The sequence below is a fragment of the Cupressus sempervirens genome, chromosome 11 (genome assembly GCF_028749045.1).
Source record: "Cupressus sempervirens isolate cs-2001-9-10 chromosome 11, ASM2874904v1, whole genome shotgun sequence".
NCBI classification, from domain to species: domain Eukaryota; kingdom Viridiplantae; phylum Streptophyta; class Pinopsida; order Cupressales; family Cupressaceae; genus Cupressus; species Cupressus sempervirens.
The window spans coordinates 141233396-141255378 of NC_143128.1; the positions used below are offsets into that span (position 1 = coordinate 141233396).

A 21983-nucleotide genomic window follows, 5' to 3' on the forward strand; every position below is an offset into this window, starting at 1 on the left:
AAGTAATTCTATTTCTGGTTCTAATACCCTAAAATATGATGATGTTATTGGTGTTATTCTAAGTGCAAAAACCCGTAGGAAAAGCTCAGGTGGCTCTACATCAAGAAGTGTCTTGAACACACAAAGAAAAGGCATAACGAATAAGAGAGTAAACAATTCTAGAAATCATGGAAAATCAAAGGGAAAGAGGTCTCAATCTAGGGAACAAAGCGATTGTTGGCACTGTGGGAAACAAGGGTATAAGAAGAAAGATTGCTGGACTTAAAAGAACAATAAAGGAGACAAACAAGAAGGAAACAAGGAGGCAAATGTGGTAAGTAAAAAATCTAAAGAGGATGCTTTACTTCTTTTCTTAGAAAATGTTGATGAATCATGGGTTTTAGATTCATGGGCTTCATTCCATGATTCTTCTCATAGAGGTTATTTTCTTGATTATGTCTAAGGGGATTTTGGGCTAGTTTATTTGGGAGATAATGACCTCTATCAGATTGTTGGAAAGAGGAAAATTAAGATTAATTTGTAGAGTAAGAATCATTGACTAGTACAAGAGGTAAGACTCATTCCAAGACTAAGTATAAATTTTAATTTTAGCAAGACATCTAGGTGATGAGAGTTGCACAATCACTTTTAATGATAACAATTGGAAGGTTCCAAAAAGTTCCTTAGTAGTAGAAAGATGTGTGAAAGTAGGCACCTTATATTTTTGTACATATCATATTGTTCCTTCTACTTTAATTGTTTCATCAAAAAATGAACATTTAATAACAATTGCTAAAAGTTGAGCAAGGAGAACAAACAATTGTTGTAGAATATGAAACAACACTATGACACAACAGACTTGGGCACATGAGTGAGAACTATATGAAATTACTTCATTTAAAGAAAGTTTTACTAGGTTTGAAATGTGTCAATATGAGTTTTTGTGAAAGTTGTGTAAGGAAAGCAATAAAGAATGGGTTTTGTGAATGATGTAAGAGCATCTTGCATCACAAAATAAAAGGAGGTGTGATAAAAAAAAATTCTTATAAAATGGAGGAGAGAGAAAGTGACAAAAATTAGAGGAAAAATATTTTTAAAAAAAATAGAAGATGGAAAAATGGAGAGAAAATACTTTTTTCATTTACTGTGGTGCATGGGTGACATAAAAAGAAAAATTAGAAAAATGGTTTTCATTTCATTTATCAAGGTGTGTAGGTGGCATCTTAGAATTTTGTGGAAAGTTTTTTAAATCTTGCATTTAATATTTGTTGTGATCCACAAAGGCAATGCAATTTTCTAATTGGTCACATGGTGGTGCTTAGTTGTATTTGGGTGGGAATTAAATATTTGTTGTAAGGTAGTTGCATTTACCTTTTATTCCACATTGGTTGTGTTTGTAAGATCTTGGGTGTTAAGGGGCTTGTCCCTTTAGTGAAATGGTGGGGCTTCTTTCCTGTAGGGCCTACAACCAAGGTTCAAGTCCCCACAAGGCCATTCTCTACTGTGGATCTTAATTGAGAATGTTTTTCCATTGACCGTTGGTGAAATAGTGGGGCTTCTTGCTTGTAGTGCTTACAACCAAGGGTTAATAAAAAATTAGGGCTTGTCCCTTTGATGAAATGGTGGGGGGCTTCTTGCTTGTAGGGCCTACAACTAAGGTTCAAGTCCCCACAGGGCCATTCTCTACTGTGGATCTTAATTGAGAATGTTTTTCAATTGACCCTTGGTGAAATAGTGGGGCTTCTTGCCTATAGTGCTTACAACCAAGGGTTAATAAAATTTTGGGGCTTGTCCCTTTGATGAAATGGTGGGGCTTCTTACCTGTAGGGCCTACAACTAAGGTTCAAGTCCCCACAGGGCCATTCTCTACTGTGGATCTTAATTGAGAATGTTTTTCAATTGACCCTTGGTGAAATAGTGGGGCTTCTTGCCTGTAGTGCTTACAACCAAGGATTAATAAAATTTTGGGGCTTGTCCCTTTGGTGAAATGGTGGGACTTCTTGCTTGTAGGGCCTACAACCAAGGTTCAAGTCCCCACAGGACCATTCTCTACTGTGGATCTTAATTGAGAATATTTTTCCATTGACCCTTGGTAAAATAGTGGGGCTTCTTTCCTGTAGTGCTTACAACCAAGGGTTAATAAAATTTAATGGCTTGTCCCTTTGGTGAAATGGTGGCGCTTCTTGCCTGTAGGGCCTACAACCAAGGTTCAAGTCCCCACAGGGCCATTCTCTACTGTGGATCTTAATTGAGAATGTTTTTCCATTGACCCTTGGTGAAATAGTGGGGCCTCTTTCTTGTAGTGCTTACAACCAAGGGTTCGTAAATTTTTTAACTAGACATTTTTTTGGAGTATCAGCAAAATTTGAAATGATGCTCCCGCTCGCATCACAGAAGCTCCCACTCGCATTGTCGCTGAAGCTCCCTGCGCAAAATGAGGATGGGCCCGTTTTGCCTGCGATGCTTCCTAGCCCTGGCCCTGTTGACTCTGCATTGTTTTCTGGGTTGCGCGACTATCCTCTGGTTGTTCCTGCTAGGTCGACGGCTGAGACTCGTGGTTCCACCTTATCCTATGCGGATGTTGCTGCCTATGAGGCAACTTTAGGTGGTCGAAATGTGAGGTCAGATTCCCAAGGTAGCTTTGGGGGTCCGAAGGTGCATTTGGGGTCCAAGGATTCTGTGCCAGTTGCTGTTGGCAACTCGCTGATTCTGGAGTTAGATCCATCCATTGTTGAGGATATTTCTGAATAGTTGGATGATTTCTCCTCTTCAGCCGCTATATTCCACTTCAAGGGTTTTTGGCCCTCACTTTTGGACTTGCATGCTTGGATTGGTCATGTATGGGAACCCTTTATTTCTGGCATAGCTCAGATTTACTGATGAAGGTACGGCTCTGATACCACTGACGAAGGTACACTCCGATACCATTGACAAAGGGCCACACCACCCTTACCAACTCATGACAAAGAATGCAACAAGATCTCTCAAGATCCAATCCAAACCCAAGCTAGCCCAGATCCACACTCTGGTAGAAACCTCTGAGATCTCAACTTGTGCTCGCAAGCCACCAAGCAACCTCCTTGTTTCTAAACCGCAGTCACTAGCTCTTCTCCAACTTTATCCAAGATCCAAGTGTAAACTGCCTCACATTCGGCGCTCTGTCTACACTCACAACTCCATCACAATCCTATTGTAAACTGCCTCACATTCGGCGCTCTGTCCACAGACTCAGGAAAAATCACTCTTCACTTTCTCCTCTTTCTCTTTCACACCTTGAAGCCTTCACCTTCCGAAGCTTCCACTTCTCGATCTTCTCCTTCTCAAGCTACTCCTTGAGCTTCTATTCCTCAAGCTTCTCCTTGAGCTTGATTTAGAAATGCTCATATGCCTTGCTTAAATAGGCACTTACCACTCGATGCATGACTTATCCACAACCTTCTAGAATTCCTCCACAACCTTCTACAAGTTCCAAAACTTTCTACAATATTCATAACTTTCTAGAATTCTTTCCACACACCTCGATAAATGGAATGACAACCATTTATTTTTTATTTTTTCTATTATGCCACCTATGCACCTCGAAAATAAAAATCCTCTTTTCCTTTCTTTTCTCCTTTTTCCCCTTTTTTATTTTTAAAAATTATTTCTCCTCTAATTTTCGTCACTTTCTCTCTCCTCCACAAATTTTTTTTTTTTCCATTTTTTTTTTTTTTTCAATAATTTTCCCATGCAAGATGCTCCTGCATCATTTACCCTGTTGCCAGGGTTTTTTCATTGTGAAGTTTGATTCTATTGAAGACAGAAATGCTATTCTTCGTCGGGTTTTCTCTTGGGGTGAGAAATTTCCCTTAATGGCTAAACCCTAGTTCAAGGACTTTGACTCGTAGACAGAAACCTTTAACAAGGTCCCTCTGTGGGTCAGATTACTGAATCTTCCCCTTCACCTTTGGTGGAGGCTATGGGGGAGGCCCTTGGGGACTTTTTGCTTGTGGATACTGCTTCTTCAAATGTGTATCACACCACTTTTTCTCAAATCCTTGTTGAGGTTGACATCTCCAAGGGTCTCCTAGCAAAGATTTTTTTGGCTTCTCTAATTGGATCTTGGGTCCAGAGTCTTGATTATGAAGGAATCCCTTTCCGTTGTAGGAAGTGCCATATGACGGGTCACCTTGCTGCTCGTTGCTCCTCTAAGAAATCTAGACTTAAAAAGTCTCCTTCTTGGTGGAAGAATGCTTCGGATGATCACTACACTATGCGCAAAAACCCATCCGTTGGGGATGGTGACTCTTCTCTGGTCTCTCAGGTGGCTACCACACCTGCTATCCTAGATGGCTCTCTTGCGGTGTTGGTGCCCTCCTTTGTTCCACCCTTGTTTGCGGATGCTTCCTCTGTTGATGCTTCTTCAGTGGAGGCAAAATTTGTTCTTCCAAATCCCTTTCTCGCCCTGGTTCTGGATGTTCCTCCTGGTCCTGTTGGGGGCTAAGACACTGTTCTTGCTCCTGCCCTTGCCCCTATTTTGGACTTTCCTCCTGGATTAGTGGGTGGCCTGCTGGCTTTGGGCTCTTCTAGGGAGTTTGTTGTTTTATCGGTTTCCCCTGGGCATTCTGCTTCTTCAAGGGATTGGATTGTTGAGGCAGCCAAGGTGGAGGATGGTTGGACTGTGGTAAAAAGAAATAAATCTAGGCCCTCTGCTCCTCCTTTATAAATGTATCTTCGATTATGCAAGGGAGGCTCTAATTCAAAGGGCAAAACGTGATGTATCTAGCCCTGCCTCTTTGCCGGATCTTTTTTTTTCGTTGGTGATAGGTTTTTTTGTCACCTTAGTTACCCTTAGTTTTGGGGGTGACCAGTTCTGAGTTTGTTTGTTGTAACTTTGGTCTATGCGCTCATTGAAAATCCTTAGTCTTGTATAGGGTTTCAGGCACCCTTCAAAACTTGTTTATCTTATCAAAAACATCTTGGGTGTTAAGTGCCTATTTAAGCAAGGCATATGAGTGTTTTTAATCAAACTCTCATGGTGTGATCTCTTCTTATATAGAAGCTTGGAGAAAAGGACGAAGTAGAGGAGCAAAATTTGAGGAGAGCTAGTAGCTACAACTTGAGAAATAAGGAGATTGCTTGGTGGCTTGTGAGCACAAGTTTAGATTTTCCTTGGAGGTTTCTATTAGAGTTTGGATTTGAACTAGCTAGGGTTTGGATTGGATCTACCAGGAAGGCCTTACAACCCGTCACATTTCACGTAATCAATTATTTTATGAAAAAAAAGTTGTATTTGGTATCAGATTTTATTTCTTGTGTTGTGTTTCCATTGTGTGTTTATTTGCTGGGGGCTAGGACATCTGCTTTGGATATTCTCCTACCTTGCACTACATCAAGTGGTATTGGAGTGAAGGTTTTCTTGAGTGTGTGGACAAATTGCCAATGTTGAGGCAGTTTGCACAATGACCTGGGGTGAAGATTATCTGATCATGATTGGATCTGATCGATCTTGTGGTGGATTGTTCCTTCTGAGTCCTAGATATCTTTGTTGTGAGGTGATAGATCATGGTTCTAAATTACAATTGTAGAGGACCTGCAGATGGATTGATGGTTGTGAATATGGAAATTTGATCTTATTGACTAAAAGTTTGATCTAGTTGGTGATTGTTAAGATCATGGATTTTTTGCAAAGGGTTTGCAAAGATCTCGGAAGATGCCTTCGAGAAGATTGGACCTTGGGATGATCACAGATCCCAGTGATGTGTTGGAGAAGAAGATTTCAAAGATCTCTACTCGGTTGGAATCTAGTTTTCCTGATCGAATTAAGGAAGGAATAGTTGAGTTTCACAAAAATTTATGGAGCTAGAGTCTACCAATTTGGAAGAAAGTGGTCTGGTATGTTAAGAAGATTGTGCAAATAAGAAGACAATTTACTGTTAAGGAAGAGGTAAATGATGACTTTGCTAAAGTTGAAGAGGTATGTATGGTTGGTTTTATTGATTAGTTTGTGGAATCTGATATGAAACCTACATAACAACTTGCAATTGTTGCTGAGATACTTGGGCTTATAGAAGAGATTTCTAACCTTGTTGAGACTGGAAAGGAGATTTCCTTTCATGATTATTTGGTTGGATTTGACTTAAAAATTGCAAAGAATCTTATTGTCGATGATGAGATTGTTGATTATGGGGCTTTACATATGGATGAGGATTTCCATATGGTTGCTGATATGGATCTGTATTCATATGTTCCTGGTGAGATGATTGAGGATGTACCGGTTACTACTAATATGGTTGATATGGATGTTGCTACTAATACAGAGTTGGATGTTGTTGATGTGGTTGAGGATCTACATGATACTGTGGATCTATGTGTTCTTGATTTACTTAAGTTACAGGGATTGTCGGCGAAGCATTATGTTCAGTTTGTTCTTGGGAGTGAGCATGTTGATTGGGTTGCTAAGATTCATTCAATTCAAATGTTTGTATGGATGAAGTTGAGATGATTGGTGTACAGATTTGTTCTTTTGTCTAGGATGGATTGGTAACCTTTGGTGAAGATGACACTAGTACATTTGGGCTCATTTTTCGATCATTATTGGTCAAAATTTGGACTAACCAATTGGTCAAAATTTTTCTCGTCAAAATTTTGACCAATTGACTGGTTGGTCAAAAACTTTCAAAATTGTTGGCACAATTTCTGCTAAGCATTGGTCAAAATTTTGACCAATGCTGGTAGAAAACTGCATAGCATTGGTCAAAATTTTTACCAATGGTTGGTGGAAAACTGCCAAACATTGGTCGAAATTTCAACCAATGCTTGGTAGAAAACTGCCAAGCATTGGTTAGTCGAATTTTTTTTGAGGCATTCCATAAAACAGTTCACATGCCTTGCCTATGATTTGACATTTTGCATGCATCCTGCACTCTCTCATCCCGCTGATGATGGATTACAGAGAGTGATCTGAAACGATGATGCTAAAAACACACACACAATCAAATCCAAAACGAACTTGCATTACAGATGGATTGGGGAAATCTGATATTGTTAATTTTGCATGCATGTCTACCGGGACAATCACAACTTAAACATATATATAATAGATTTTGATCTATTATATATATGTTTAAGTTGTGATTGTCCCGGTAGACATGCATGCAAAATTAACAATATCAGATTTCCCGAATCCATTTGTAATGCAAGTTTGTTTTTGATTTGATTGTGTGTGTGTTTTTAGCATCATCGTTTCATATCACTCTCTGTAATCCATCATCAGCGGGATGAGAGAGTGCAGGATGCATGCAAAATGTCAAATCATTGGTAAGGCATGTGAACTGTTTTATAGAATGCTTAAAGAAATGTCATAAACTATATATATAATTCACTCTGATTATTGTCATAAACTATATTAAGAAAATCAAAATAAATAGAATAAATGCATCATGTGAATTATGAATAGCAAAGGAAATGAATTTGTTTAGATACTATCAAACTTCATAGCCGAAGTAAGGTATATATGTTGTAGTCTTATAGATAATATAACAATAGACATCTATTTTATTTTGACAGTTCAACAAAATTGAGAAAACAATGATACAAGAACATGAATCTCAACAGATCTCAGTAAGCTAGCAGTGCCATGCCTAACTAATACCACATAGCATGATGCAATTAAAAGCTAATATGCACTTCAAATCTAATCCAGACAACATAAGCTACAACAAAAAAATTATCACATTAAAAAACTTCAGATATATGTAAATTAGTTGTTTATTAAATGCTTCATTTGTTTTTATTACCATAGATATTTTTCTTTTATGCTTTACGTATTTCATTAGCCTAGATATTCTATTTTATGCAAGTGTTTTATTTTCCCTTACAAAGAAATTCACATACATGTCAAAATGAATGTGTGTGTGTAATTGTAAGGATGAAAATTAAATACTTTTGCATCTCCATTTTGACCTCAGTTTGATTGTGTGTCTCTATTTAGTGTATATGTGGGTGTATATGCTTGCAAAATGGAAGCATAGATAAGTCATGTGAACTATTTGACAGGATGCCTCAACGTAATGTGGTCATCAAAAGCCATGGTTGTTGGACATGCACAAAATAGATATATTGAGAGAATATATTTGTTTAAGTTGCAACTACCTTGGTAGACATGCATGTAAAATGTGGAATCATAGGGAAGGTGTTTGAACTGTTTTATTAACTGCCTCCATGAAATGTCATCTAATGGCAAGCCAATATTGTAGGATATGCATATTGATTTGTTGAATATATCTGCACACATACATAAACACACACATGTATGCACATATGTGTGTGTATATTTATATCAAAGAAAATGAATTAAATATATGTGCTTTGCCAACATCTCTCATCTGTGCCAAAATGGAACCTTTGAAATGGGTTATAGACATCTCTCAAAGCATAAATGATAGATAACTATTGTTGGATGTTGTTTCCATTAGCTTGGTAGACATGCATGCAAAATGTGGAATCATAGTTTGCCTCTGCATAGTATAGCATGGTATAGTTAGTACTGTTACTACTACTACCACTACTACTGACTGACCTAGCTTCCTGCTACTCCTGCTGGTAACTAAATTATTGTATGTAAGCCACTTCTACTACACAGTGTATACAAGACCCTTCCTTTTCCTTTTCCCTTTCTTCCTTCTCCACTAAAAAAGATCACTGCAGAAACATAGATCACAAGGGCACAACAAAAGACAAAATATATATCCACTCTTGAATCATAAAGGGAAAAACTAGGTGGCGGCATAAGTTATGACACAATCAATCAAAATTTAATGACTTTTAATTCCTGTTCCATTCCCCCAACTCAACAAAAGCTTCCATTGTGTAGCCCCATAGTTTCTCTTTATCATTGATTTGTGTGTATGCAAAAAGGAGAGGTAGAAGAACCTGTAGTCAAAACAACACATCAAATCCATGTACAACAATGAACTACACTATTCAGTGCCTGGTCATTCATGACTTTATATTCTTACCTAGCTTGGAAAAATCCCAACTATTTCTCATCAAATTCAACCTAGCTTTGTACATCAAAACCTCACAAACCAGGAAAACAAAAACCATAATTAGTGTTAGCAGATATACTAAATGAATATTTGAATGCCATGAGAATGTTGTATAGTTGGGGCAGGGGGTTGCAATTGTGCTGCAACTTAGTGCTAACAAGAAGTCAATACCAAAAAGATTGGTGCCACAAATTGTGCTGCTCAAATGTGACAAGGGTTACAGTGTTCTTAGGGTGTAATTGATGGTGTTTTTGCACATATTTTTTACGGTTGCAAGCAATTTCATTTTCAAATAAAATCAAGTTTCAAACAATTTCATTTTCAAATCACATAAACTTGAAGCAATGCACATCCTTACCTAGGTAGTGTAGATCATATGTGGGCTTGTAGTGTTGATGTTGCTGGCAGAGATTGTGGAATTTAGCTTTGCATAAATTGGAAGAATGTTGGTAGAGATTGTGGAATTCAGCTTCGCATAAACTGAAAGAATGTTGGCAGAGATTGTGGAATTAAACTTCACATCTACCAATTGCATTTGCTTGAATATAATTATAAACACAAAAACTCTATATATATGTTTGCATACATATATGTATATATTTATGTGTGTATGTATGCATGTATGGATACATAGATGCAACACACATGCCCATATAAATCTACATACGTACATGCGATTGTAGTGCATGCATGTATCCACATATATATCCCAATTTGTGCATATCCTACAATTATGGAATGCTATAAAACCATATTTCTTTGAGGCATTCCATTAAAAATGGTATACATCCATGTACACACATAGCTATATACATACATATAGATATTATATATGTAAATACATAAAAAAACATGCATACATACACACACACACATGCCATGTGTATTCTTCCACAACTTGCATACATGTCCACTAGGCTAGTGGCAGCTGCAACATGCAACAAAATCTTTATTATTTATGCTTTGAGGGACATCCATACTCAAACTAAAGCTCAAATTTTGGCACAAATAGCTAGGATGCTGCCAAATGTTGTGAAATATTTAGATTTCCCAACTCATTTTCTCCAATATAAATCTAACTTGGTTGCATGGGTACACATACTCAAGTATTGGTACATGTACCCCAATTACCAAGTACTCATTGGAGAGCATCGTAGCTAAGGACCTTAATTAAGATTTCTGATTTTGTTTCAATTTCTTCTTTTCACATCAACTTGTTGTTTATCAAGCTTAATTCAATACATAATCAGTTTGAAATTTTGATACAATATTGATTAACAGAAAATTCTATTACTCGTAGAACTTGTAGAGTGCAAGTACCCAAGTATCCATGCACAATCACTAGGTACAAGTACCCCAAGTACCAAGTACTCATAGGAGAGTATCATATCTAAGGACCTTGATTAAGATTTTTGATTTTGTTTCAGTTTTTTGTTTTCGAATCAACCTATTGTTTATCAAGCTTAATTCAATACGTAATCAGTTTGAAACATTGATACAATACTGATTAACAGTAAACTTTATCACTCGTAGAACTCATAAAGTGCGAGGTGGTCTACAAGTGTCATTTTAAAACATTTGGTGTTCATCCCATTTTCACAAATGCATGTTTGCCTATATATATGTTTGTCCACATTGACAATCCAAACAATTGCCTAGGGATCTACAAGGTGAAATGTAAGGAAAGACAACATATGTCCACTATGAACTCTGACAAGCACAACAGTATAAGAAAAATTGGATACCGTTGCTTGGCACTCCTCCATGACAGCTTTTCCAACTTTTGCTTCTAGCTCACAAGCCTTCCTCCATCTGGTTATGTCTTCTTCTGCCACTGTAATATCCTTCATGAGACCTTCAACCTTTCAAGATGACAAAGTGGATCAATTAATCATTTGTTCCTAATGAAACCTATCCCTACAAACTTCATAAATAAACATCTACCACCATATAAATTGAAGATTAAAATGAAAACATTGATATTTTTTCATTTCTTTTAAAACTAGCATATGAATACACAGAATATCCAAAAGTGTTATTACATTTCCTGTTAGTGCAATTTCCCTCTCTTCAAGTTCTTTAACATGTAACTTATTTTTTGCCAGATCTTGAGCTTGGCTTGTTGAAAGTTCTTTTAAATGGTCAACTTCTTCTTTAAAACATGACAACAAAATGAAATTGAAGTGAAATGTTTAGCAACTAAAGAATGATATATAACTTCAAGAATGTGTAAGATCCCTTACTCCAACAAAGAATATATTTCAAGTGTGACATATATTGCTTAGGTTCAATTTCACAAGCTACACAAATATACATAAAAACAAAGCAAGCATAAAATTAGTTAGTGAGAATACATATTATGATTTTGCAAAGATGTTCACCATTATGAGATGCCTTTGTTGTCAAAACACATACCTTGATGCTTCCAAAGAATGCCACAATTTTGTTATCTTATGTCCCATAGTTTTTACTATATTCTCCATGGAAGAAGCCTGGGTTGAAAAATAAAAAATAGAGTATTAAGTCCATGTTTTCCTGCATATACTTTCCTGCCAAATAAACTGATAAGATTGACATTTAATACTATATTTATGTGAGCATACTAATAGAAGGAAGAGTGATGAGATAACAGAAGCTATCAACATGCTTAATCTTAACTCCCACATTGTCATTTTTGAACTAAAACATAGATAATAAAAATGGTTATTCCTAAGACATAATAATTTAGTTCAGGAATGTCACACCTCGCCATGAAGGATATCAATGCCTTAGAAAAATTAAAGACTTCACCATTTTCCCAAGTAGAGTGATTAGAAAGCATTATGAATGAACAACAAAGAGTGATGGGCTTAATGATAAACAACAATCAGACTATTAAACAATGAAGCAATCTTAATCAAAGAAAACTTAAAAGGAACTAAATTCTTTTAAAACAAAAATCCATAAAGATGTGTCAATACATTGTGACAATTAATAAAGATGCATCAAGGAGGGGACCCAACCCCTCACAAAAGGGCAACCATCCCAAAGGTCACACATCTTGAGGAAAATGAGAAGATATAAAGCCAGGACAGGATAGGAGAGAAAAATGGCATGGAAGATCATAAATAGAGATTTAATACATATAGAAATCAATTAAAAGAAGTGGATCCACATTTGTTATATCAAGAAAATATTGGGGAGAATAACATCCAAAGGTTTGAACATCTCGATACTCATCCAAATCAGGTAGAGATCATTATGAACTGAACATACAACACAAAGGATCAGACTGGAAGAAGTCATCTCTAGAAATATTATTACAAAATTATTCTCAAAGGGGCATTGAACATCATAAGAAAGTAGATGATATTAAACAAACCAATTGATAGATTGAACCATTTAGTAATAAGCATTCATTCAAAGGAGTGGCAATAGCATTGAAGAACGAAATAGTATCAAATTAGATCTATCTGTATCACACTAACAGACTAAAAGGCATGAATTAGGACAGTTCCGGAAAGGGGACATCACATGGAATAACAAAGACTTGGTAAAGCTTTTACAAAACCACCCATATATGGTTTGCATTTCATTCCAATTTTGAAGCTCAATGTTGGAATTTAGTCATCTTTTAACAATTTGTTTTGTTCACCATCATTTCATTTTGTGTCTCAGGTGGCATTCATATAAAGTAGACCTGGTCATTCTTGAAAAAAGAAGAAAGTTTTCATAAGTATGCCTGTATGCCTGTCCATGTTAAAATAATAAAAAATGTTTAGCAATTTCCAACGTTGAACTTTACCAATCAGGCCAACGTACAATATTTCAGGACCATGCTGAGAACTCTAGCATTCAAGTATTGAATTTATATCAACTAGCAAAGCATCAAGAGAAAAAGCATAGAGTGTATATGTTGAATTAATCCTTGCGCCTTCAACAGATTTCCAAGGTTGATGTGTGCATCAACCTGTATAGTGTACCAAGAAAAATCACAACCACCGAATTTAGGCAAGTCTTGAAGTACATACAAAATGTACAATTTCAATGAGAGAGAGGCTTACAAGATGAGGATTTAGATGAAGAGCTTGACAACAACACTCTGCAGCTTCACTCAACCTTCCTTTTTGCATGTATGCATTGGCTGGATTGGACCATGCATCATAGAAGTTTGGTCGTAACTTCAAAACAAAATTGGAAAAATATAAATTAAAAAATATGTAAATAGAAGATGAGGAAAATATTGAGACTTGATCAACTAGCCACCAAACAACATAAGTAAAGCAAATGCATATCCCAATAAGCTAAAAAATAAGAATTCCTTCTAAGGTCCAACATTTGTAAAGAACACACTAAATAGACCTTCCTACATGTTACGTGGTGTGTGTTCAATGGGACACATGTAAAATGACCTTCAAAAACATATTTACCTTCAAATGAGCACTAATCTTGACCTTCATAACAGAAGAGCAAGTCATTGCACACAATTTAGATCAATTGTCAATGTTGATGAAACCCACAAGGTTCCACTTTTTGATATAATAGAGTTTAGCACTAAGTGGTACATTTAGATTTTGTGTATTATTGAAGTGAAACTTGACATTTTCCACCATAGGTAGATTACTTTTGTGGATCAGAATGATTTTCAGAGTGTTTTTATCTCAAAAAACAACTTTTGTTCTTAACAAATCCAAATATACCAAATGCAACAAAAAGATAAGGCCGACCATAAATTTTAAGATGCTCGCCTTTGAACAAGATGGAGTAATAGGCATTTCATTGCTAGGTGGAGATTTCTAAGCTAAATATGTCTCAGAAGTGGACCCCAAAACACACACACACAGAGGTCCAAATGGCGAAGGCCTCCTTCCAAGCAGAGAAGAGGTGGTATTACATTTGAAGCAAATATTAAAACCTATCTTACCCCACTTAATGATATTTTTAGAAATGACCATCTTAGTCTATTAGACAAACTACTAAAATATTTTAAAATTAGGATTAATACTCAAATTCCATATGCTATATAAGTAGCAATCAAAAGATTCTCCAATCTGCAGGGAATGAGTACTAGCCTTGACATAATAGCAACCTCAGGAACTAATGTCACTCCACATTAAATTGTTAGCATTACAAGGAGAAATAGAAAGGATACCAAATAACCAACATATGAGATAATTAAACTAAGTGAAAATCCACAATTGAAGAACCTTGAAGACATTTATTGATCTTACTTTGTAAGAATAGAATAAGAAGTGACCTTATTTAAGAGATGATTGTTTGGAATAAAACTCACATCAACAATATGCAACCTACCCTACCCATTGTTTCTTCACAATCTAAAGAACACACCTCTTTCACCAAACAAAATCACTTGCTAGCTCATTCCTCACATCTTGATGATTACTCCTTTTTGTGTGAGGTTCATACACAACATTGGGTCGTTGCAATATTCCAAAATAAATAGAAGTCTCCAAAATTTGGTGATGACATGAATATTGTTCATGATATGTAGGAATTAAATTCTCCTCTGCTCATAATCTTCAAGGAAAATAACAAGAGTTTTGAAATGCAGATAGATAGTTCATCACACCAGCTAGACCACACTGTGCAGGGCATTACTCCCTTGCTGTAGCCTTTGTTACCCAACTTTTATTTAAAAATACCATCCACAGTGCTATTTCAGTAGGTAATACTCAATCTTGTGTGCCCATTATGAATCCCACTGGGAAAACCTCACTACAAATATACAAGTAGCCTCGTTAATTTGGGGTAGAGTTTTGCAAATGTCATTTCATTTCATTCGCTCTTTAATATTTACAAATCAAGGCTTTGGAGGTGATCAATGTCCAAAACATTATACATGACTTACGCTCTATGACATCTAGCTTTTCTATTTTATTTAGCTATTATTTTGAAGGTAATGAGTCTTACTTCCCCTGTGGTGCTTAACAGACTTTCCTGTCCAAATAGTTCTCCTTTTTCTTCAAAACATAGGATTTTATGTACTAGGGCTCAAGTACTTACAACTTTGACATTGATGAGATAGTCTTTCCCAAGTAACCTTCATCTAGGTATCTAGCAGATAGGAGACAAAGTGCTAACATTTGCAGCATAATGTCACATTTTTCCAATAAAAAGACCTACAGGGAAACGACAAGCTCTAGAGCTCTTCCATACACTAACCCCCCATACTCTTGTGTGTGAAGAGCGCAACTAAATTTAAATTAGGCCATTTAATGGAGAACAAAGATCACATTAACCAAAAGTGCAAATACTTCGTAAGTGAACCAATCAATAGTTCATGAATGGTTACATTTAGTGCTGAGTAAAAGATCAACAAACACCATAGGCTTCTGCCACATTGAGATTTGGCTTAATTAATTCTTAATAATTTAGTTCATAAGAGCTAGTAGATTTCCACAATCCATAAGATCTGCCAATTTAGTTTGTGGATTTGATCGTGTAAGTTTTTTACATCAACCTTATGGATCACACACTATGATCCATCATCACTTTCTCCTCTGCTTTCATTCTTTCATCCTGCTGATGAATCACACGGGGTGATCTGAAATATTGATGTAAAAAAAACTTACACAATCAAATCCAGAAACTACATTGACAGAATTTAGTTCATTATTTTCCTATGAATATGGTCAAACTTGTAAGTTGAACTCTTCTTTATTCCACCCCTCAGACTAATATCTGCACATCATTGGGTTTGATGTTTGGATTTTCATATTATAATTTAAAAGTTTTACAACATTTTTTAATACCATTTGTTAAACTTCTATGATTTATCAAGAAAACCTAACAATAATTAGGTCATCACGGATCATTAGCATAGCATAGGGAACTGATACAGGTGGACGATATTTTGACAAGATAAAATGAGTGTATAGCATCTAAACTGATTACCCAATGACCAAATAGAAATTTAATTATAACAACATAACAACCATGAGATGCCACAGGCAAAACCCTAAATTTTAGAAGCCATATCCAGGAGGCATTCACAGTGAATTTCAGCTTAGACCATTGCATTAGCATACAAACACAATAACACTTTCCAACAAACTAATCAAGAATCAATACTAAGAGTGTCTTTCTCAATGATAAACAAACTAATTTAAAAAAAATCATAAACTCAAAACGTGTGAATATACAAGGATGCCAATTAATTACCATCAAATCAATAAAACAGCAAGAAGAACATAAATAGTGTCAAATTGTATGCAGAAATATCAGATATTTGAGGAAGAGCCCTAGGTTAAAACTTCCAAAATAATTCACTAAATGTTGAAACTGGGTAAGAAACCACATCCAACTTGTTGCATGTGGCATCTCCCAATGGAAGAAACATGATAAAGTGTTCAAATGGGGTAAAATGTCACATCCGATTTGTTGTGTGTGGTATACCTCAATAGGCAAGGTTGGGTGGATGTCCATGGTGATTTGATGGAAGGGATGTCCCTTTGTCACAATATCTAAGACCAAGGTCTAACTGCAAAGAGTATTTGCTAATCACAACTTATAAATTTAGTTGATTATGGCAGAATTTTGGTTCTACTTCTCACTGTATGAGAAACTGTCTTTATGGATGGGAAATCAATACATGTCAAAGAATCCATATATGTGTGAAATAGCCACACCACATATAACTCATTATTGTATATATATAGAGATTAATAAAAAACCATGTCAATCTAATAGTCAACTCAATCAAATTTTTACAATAGCAAGGTTTGTTGGGACTAAGAGAGAAAATTGTCAAATCAACAAGCTAGTTGTCTTTGCTAGAACAAATATCGAGGGATGAGGTACAATACTTAAAGGAACCCAAAATTATATGCATGTCCATGTATTGACTCTAAAAAAAAATTATTATGTGCGTATACATACTAATACCGACCAATACAACTGTAATAAGTAAACCACAACTAAGAATGCTAATAGCCAAACTAAAAGCCACTTCATGTTGCTAGGAATTGAAATATTTGGGAATGAGGAAGCATTTGTACAGAAACCTAAATTCATGATCTATCTATGTATTGATGCATGCACACATATTTCTATGTATATAGAAGCACATCAAGGATAACATTTCCCAAATTGAATAGCCTATCAGTTTTGGCAGAACATCAAAAATCAAGGGATGAGGACAATCCCAAAGGAAACCCAAAATCAAAACATGCTCCCAATCATCAACCTTCAAATAAAATAACCACCACACATCTATATATCAGCAATAGAAAAACTAAAATGTCCAATAAGATAAGTACACTAAGACCAGAATACAAGTACCAAATTATACATTCACTTGGCTATAATTTTGATATCAAGAGAAGAGACACGATCCTTATTGATGTTAGATTAGGTGAAAAACTAATCTCCCAAGAACACCTGCATGCATAACCCTGTCACATGGATGAAGCAAAGAACAGAGGCAAGGAAAAATCAAGGAGGCCAAAAAGCCAGATCCATCTTATGGACATGCAAAGAGCAATATCTCATATAATCCAATAAGTGAATGTTTAAAATACAAAGAGGTGAATCCTTATAAAGGAATCATGAAACCCGAAAAGGGAAACTAAAGCCTAAAAAAGTTAGGGTTGCACAATATAATTAATAAAATATTAATTATATGCACCTACAAGATAGCTTAAGAAAACTAGAGTAATAGGCAACTTAATTAATTAAATCAAAGTGATTTAATTAATAAGTTAGAACAAATAATTACTCTAACAATTGATGCATGCATAATGCACACATCTTTATACGGATTTATGTGCACATTAAGAATTTAAAGACCAAAGTTAACAAACAATAGACTGTGATATTGCTATCAGGATTTAACTATATAGTTTTTGAGTCAAACTCATTGAGGAACCTCTATAGTTAAGTACGCTTGAGCTAGAGTAGTACTGGGATGGGTGACCTCCCAGAAGTCCTAGTGCTTCACCTCTATGAGCATTACCTATATCCAATGAGTGCTAAGTGTTCCATTTATTCTCATGAGAGATGGAATCCTGTGAATCACTACTCATGAAACATGGGTCAATGAGTTTGACTCAAAAACTACACAGTTAAATCCTAAAAGCAAAATCACAAATTTGACTTACTATGGAAAATATCTCATACTTATCAAACAATAGGTTGCATGGTCTACCACAACATCAAATATCAAGGGATAAAGACAATCCTAATGGAATTTAAATCAACACAATCAACCTGTTAGCAAGCTATTGAGATAATAATCATCCCATTGATACATATATCAGCAACTGGTATGTTACAATTGCCAATAAAATAAATACAATAGGAATATATATACATTGAAACTAGAATGTCAAATACCTATATTAAGAATTCAGTTTTCCAGAACTATGATATTAGAGGATGAGACACAATCCTTACATAAACCAAATCGATGTTATTGATGGATACACACAAATTACAATTATCACCCAACATCCACACACAAAGAATTCCAATACCCAAAGTATAGGGCCAGTTGCATTTTAGACAACTACAAATATCTGTGGATGAGGGACAATCCTACAGAAATCCAGTTGGATGCATACAACCATGCATTGATGCCTACCCACAATAGTTCCCACACACATGCATATATCAATAACCAATCAATTAATCAAATCAGTAGAGTGAAAATAATTTCATGAAGTCTAAGAATTTAAATACCTAAACAAACAAGCCAGCCGACTGCTAGAACATCAAATGATACAAGGAAAAATCCTTACAAAAACCCCAAGTCTATGGATACATCCATATACATATACACACAATAATTGGACCCATTTGCACACACATAAAAATCAAAAATCAAAACATAGACATACATGCTAAAAATTCAAACATTCAAATTAATAGTGCAGATGACTTGTATATACGAGGAGTGATCCTTTTAAAAACCAAAATCGATGCACATATACATGTACCCATGCATATACACAATAATCTTGCTGCCTTACAATTACACTTAACTAAAAATTCAAACATAGGAAATGAACAGAGTAGTTGACATATATGCTTGTACACACAAACTGAAGACCCAATAGCCAAAATAAATAGGGCAATTGATTGTGCCAGAACTCTAGATATCAGTGAATAAGAAATAATCATTACATATACCCAGGTCAACACTACATCCATCTTTAGCTATAAATGGATAATAAGAAATGCTTGTGAATACCCAAATCAACACGACATCCATGGAAATTTGTATAAATATCTAAAATGAATGCATTCAAAAAATAGTCAATCAGGTACTCATCTTCACATCATTTGCTTGAAAATATATGAACGTGAAATATCCAATGAACAACCCATTTGGAATGCCAAATCTAAATCCAATAAGACTCAAAATAGCACTAAAAAAACCCATCACCTCGAGCTAGACTTCTACATCAGTCTATACTTCAAAAGAAAACATAAAATGGTCTGTTTAAACACGTCACATTTGGAACAAGCATTTTCCAAACCATTTGCAATTATATTGTGGAACACATGATCACTTTTAAGACAACCAAACATCTATTTTGATTTAAGTTCTTGTGAAAAATATGCACGGTCTTAGATTCTTAAGCTTTTACACTTTAGACTAGAACCCTTCACTTGATACAATGTCATTCTAGGCTCATTTTTCTGCTAAATTTGTCTAGCTTTACCATGCTTTAAAATTGGAGATATTATTCATCATTTAAAAGGATTGAAATATAGTTATGGACACCAAAAAAACTCAACTCACTCCAATTATTTAATGATTAAAAATTTGTTTTGTAAGATCCAGATTCAAACTAGATGGCACATATACAAATATTATTGAATCACTAATACAATGCTCCTATATTGTGCTCATATTCCCTTATCTTTGTCACCTGACAAGAAGTCTCCCTACCAGAACCAAAAGAAAGGATGCCCTAACTCCCTTGATGTTGCTCTTGGAACCACTGGAGATAGTCCTCTCCTACACTGGCTAGTCAATAGACTAGGTAGACTATGCCACCACTAATCTACCATGATGGGGGCCTCCTCCTATCATTTCCTTTATAGATTTTGTAGCTTAGTCTTTTATTTCATGTTTTAATAACTGTGTTCAGCTATTTCCTTGCAAGAGCTAATTGTTTTTTATGTGGTTGTTACCTTTTGAGGACCACTAGGAACTTTGACATTTTTGTGTGGCTTTGGGATGCCATCCTGATCCATTCATCTTTTTTTTTTCTAGATAAATTGGATTCATATAGTAATATGTACTTGTAGATTTATTTCATCAGAAAGGAAAAGAAAAGATCTATTCATGTTTTTATTTGGTCCTAAATCTCCAGTGAAACACAACTTTTTAGGATTCTTTTTGGCAAGTGCTACTCCAACAACCCCGCCCAAAGATCACCCAAAGACAACTATATTTGATCTATCAATGTCAGTCCTTAGAAGTAGATGTTCCAGTGTTGCCTGATCAGGCTATTTATGTAAGTAACATGGCCCAAGTGTTGTGGTGATCACAATGGCATAAAATATTAAGATAACCATTCTATTTTAAGCCCATAAATATTTCAATGTCTAAAATGACTCACTTGTGAATCATGGATAATGCCTGCTTGAGATGGGTAGCCATCACTTGCCCCATACTTGATTACATTATAACTAAATTACATCAGACTCTCTCACCTCTAAACTCCACATGATCTAACTCCACACTAAGTATCCTCCAATCGGTGGAAAAATACCCAGATCAATACGTTAAAAGCAATTGGGATATGCTGACTGAACACAATGGTAAACATAAGACATTCAAATTTAGAAGGTCTAAAGATTGTAACAAACCCTCTATAAGAAAGCATGAAAATGTTACATTTCAATTTTTCTAGCATACTACTAGTAAACTCAAGCACGTCCCCTATATTTGCAGAACAAATTGTTAAGGTATTTCTCTTTCCTAATATGAAAAAGTAAGGTTTTCCAATACCATTGTTTCAACAATACTCCACTAGCTATTAATCAGTAGAACCATAAAGGATACTCCTAGCATTTTCTTGAAAATACAATATTGTTGGATCTACAAGATAGGGATCTCTATTAGTATTAATAAAAAAACATTCAAAAGTTTTGAGTTCAAATAGAAACAATAAGAATATGGGAATATCATCAAGGTTGCAACAAAATTGATGGATTGCCATATTTGACAATGAAAATTTTCAAATGAGCTTTAGAGTCGAATCAAAGATAACAAAATAAATCCATATATTGTCTTACAAATAATGTATAGAATATTAAAAAAAAGGCCAAGGCAGTGACAATTAAAGTATCAAGCTGCTCGAAGGAGGAAATGGTCGCTCAATAACCTGAAGAAAGATACAACCATTTAAAACATAACTTTAAAACAACAACTAAGTGGAAAGAGAAATACGACTAGCAATGAGAGGCCAATTCACATCATCCGACTCCATTGCAGCAGGGTAAGCTTGGGCCAACCCAAATTGGCTACCATTGAGTTTAAGTTTTGAATTGGGACTTGTAGAGTGTGGAGGGCATTTGAGAAACCAGGCATCGCGGCGAACACCATCAACATAAGTGAGGTAAACATCTTCATAATTTAGGTGGAAGGTAGCAGGGGTAATTTAATAGCCCTTCCTCATGCTGGGTAGGACAGGCACATACACCAATCTCTCTTGGAATGTCGCTAGAAGTGTTGTGCAGGCACCCACTATTCCACCCACTCCATAAATAATTGGCCTAATTGAGTTTCCCATCCTTCTTTCCCTACAATACAATTTGCTAAATCAACATGTATGGCAATGTGGTGTAATGTTAAGCAAGTTCACACAACAACTCGTAAGTGGGTTGGATTTAATTTTACCTTGGAAATAGGGAGAGGGTATGCCATGAAAGAGCAAAAATTTGATGCTTGTGACCATAATTTTTGATGCTTGTGATTTCATTAACACCGTCGCCGCCACACCCATCTCCACCCACCCGCTA

General features: G+C 35.6%; 1 pseudogene; it reads right to left on the reverse strand.

Moving 5' to 3' along the window:
* Positions 1–20240: 20240 nt before the first annotated feature.
* Positions 20241–21754, reverse strand: LOC149528600 (alpha/beta hydrolase domain-containing protein WAV2-like; annotated as a pseudogene).
* Between the last annotated feature and the right edge of the window lie 229 nt (positions 21755–21983).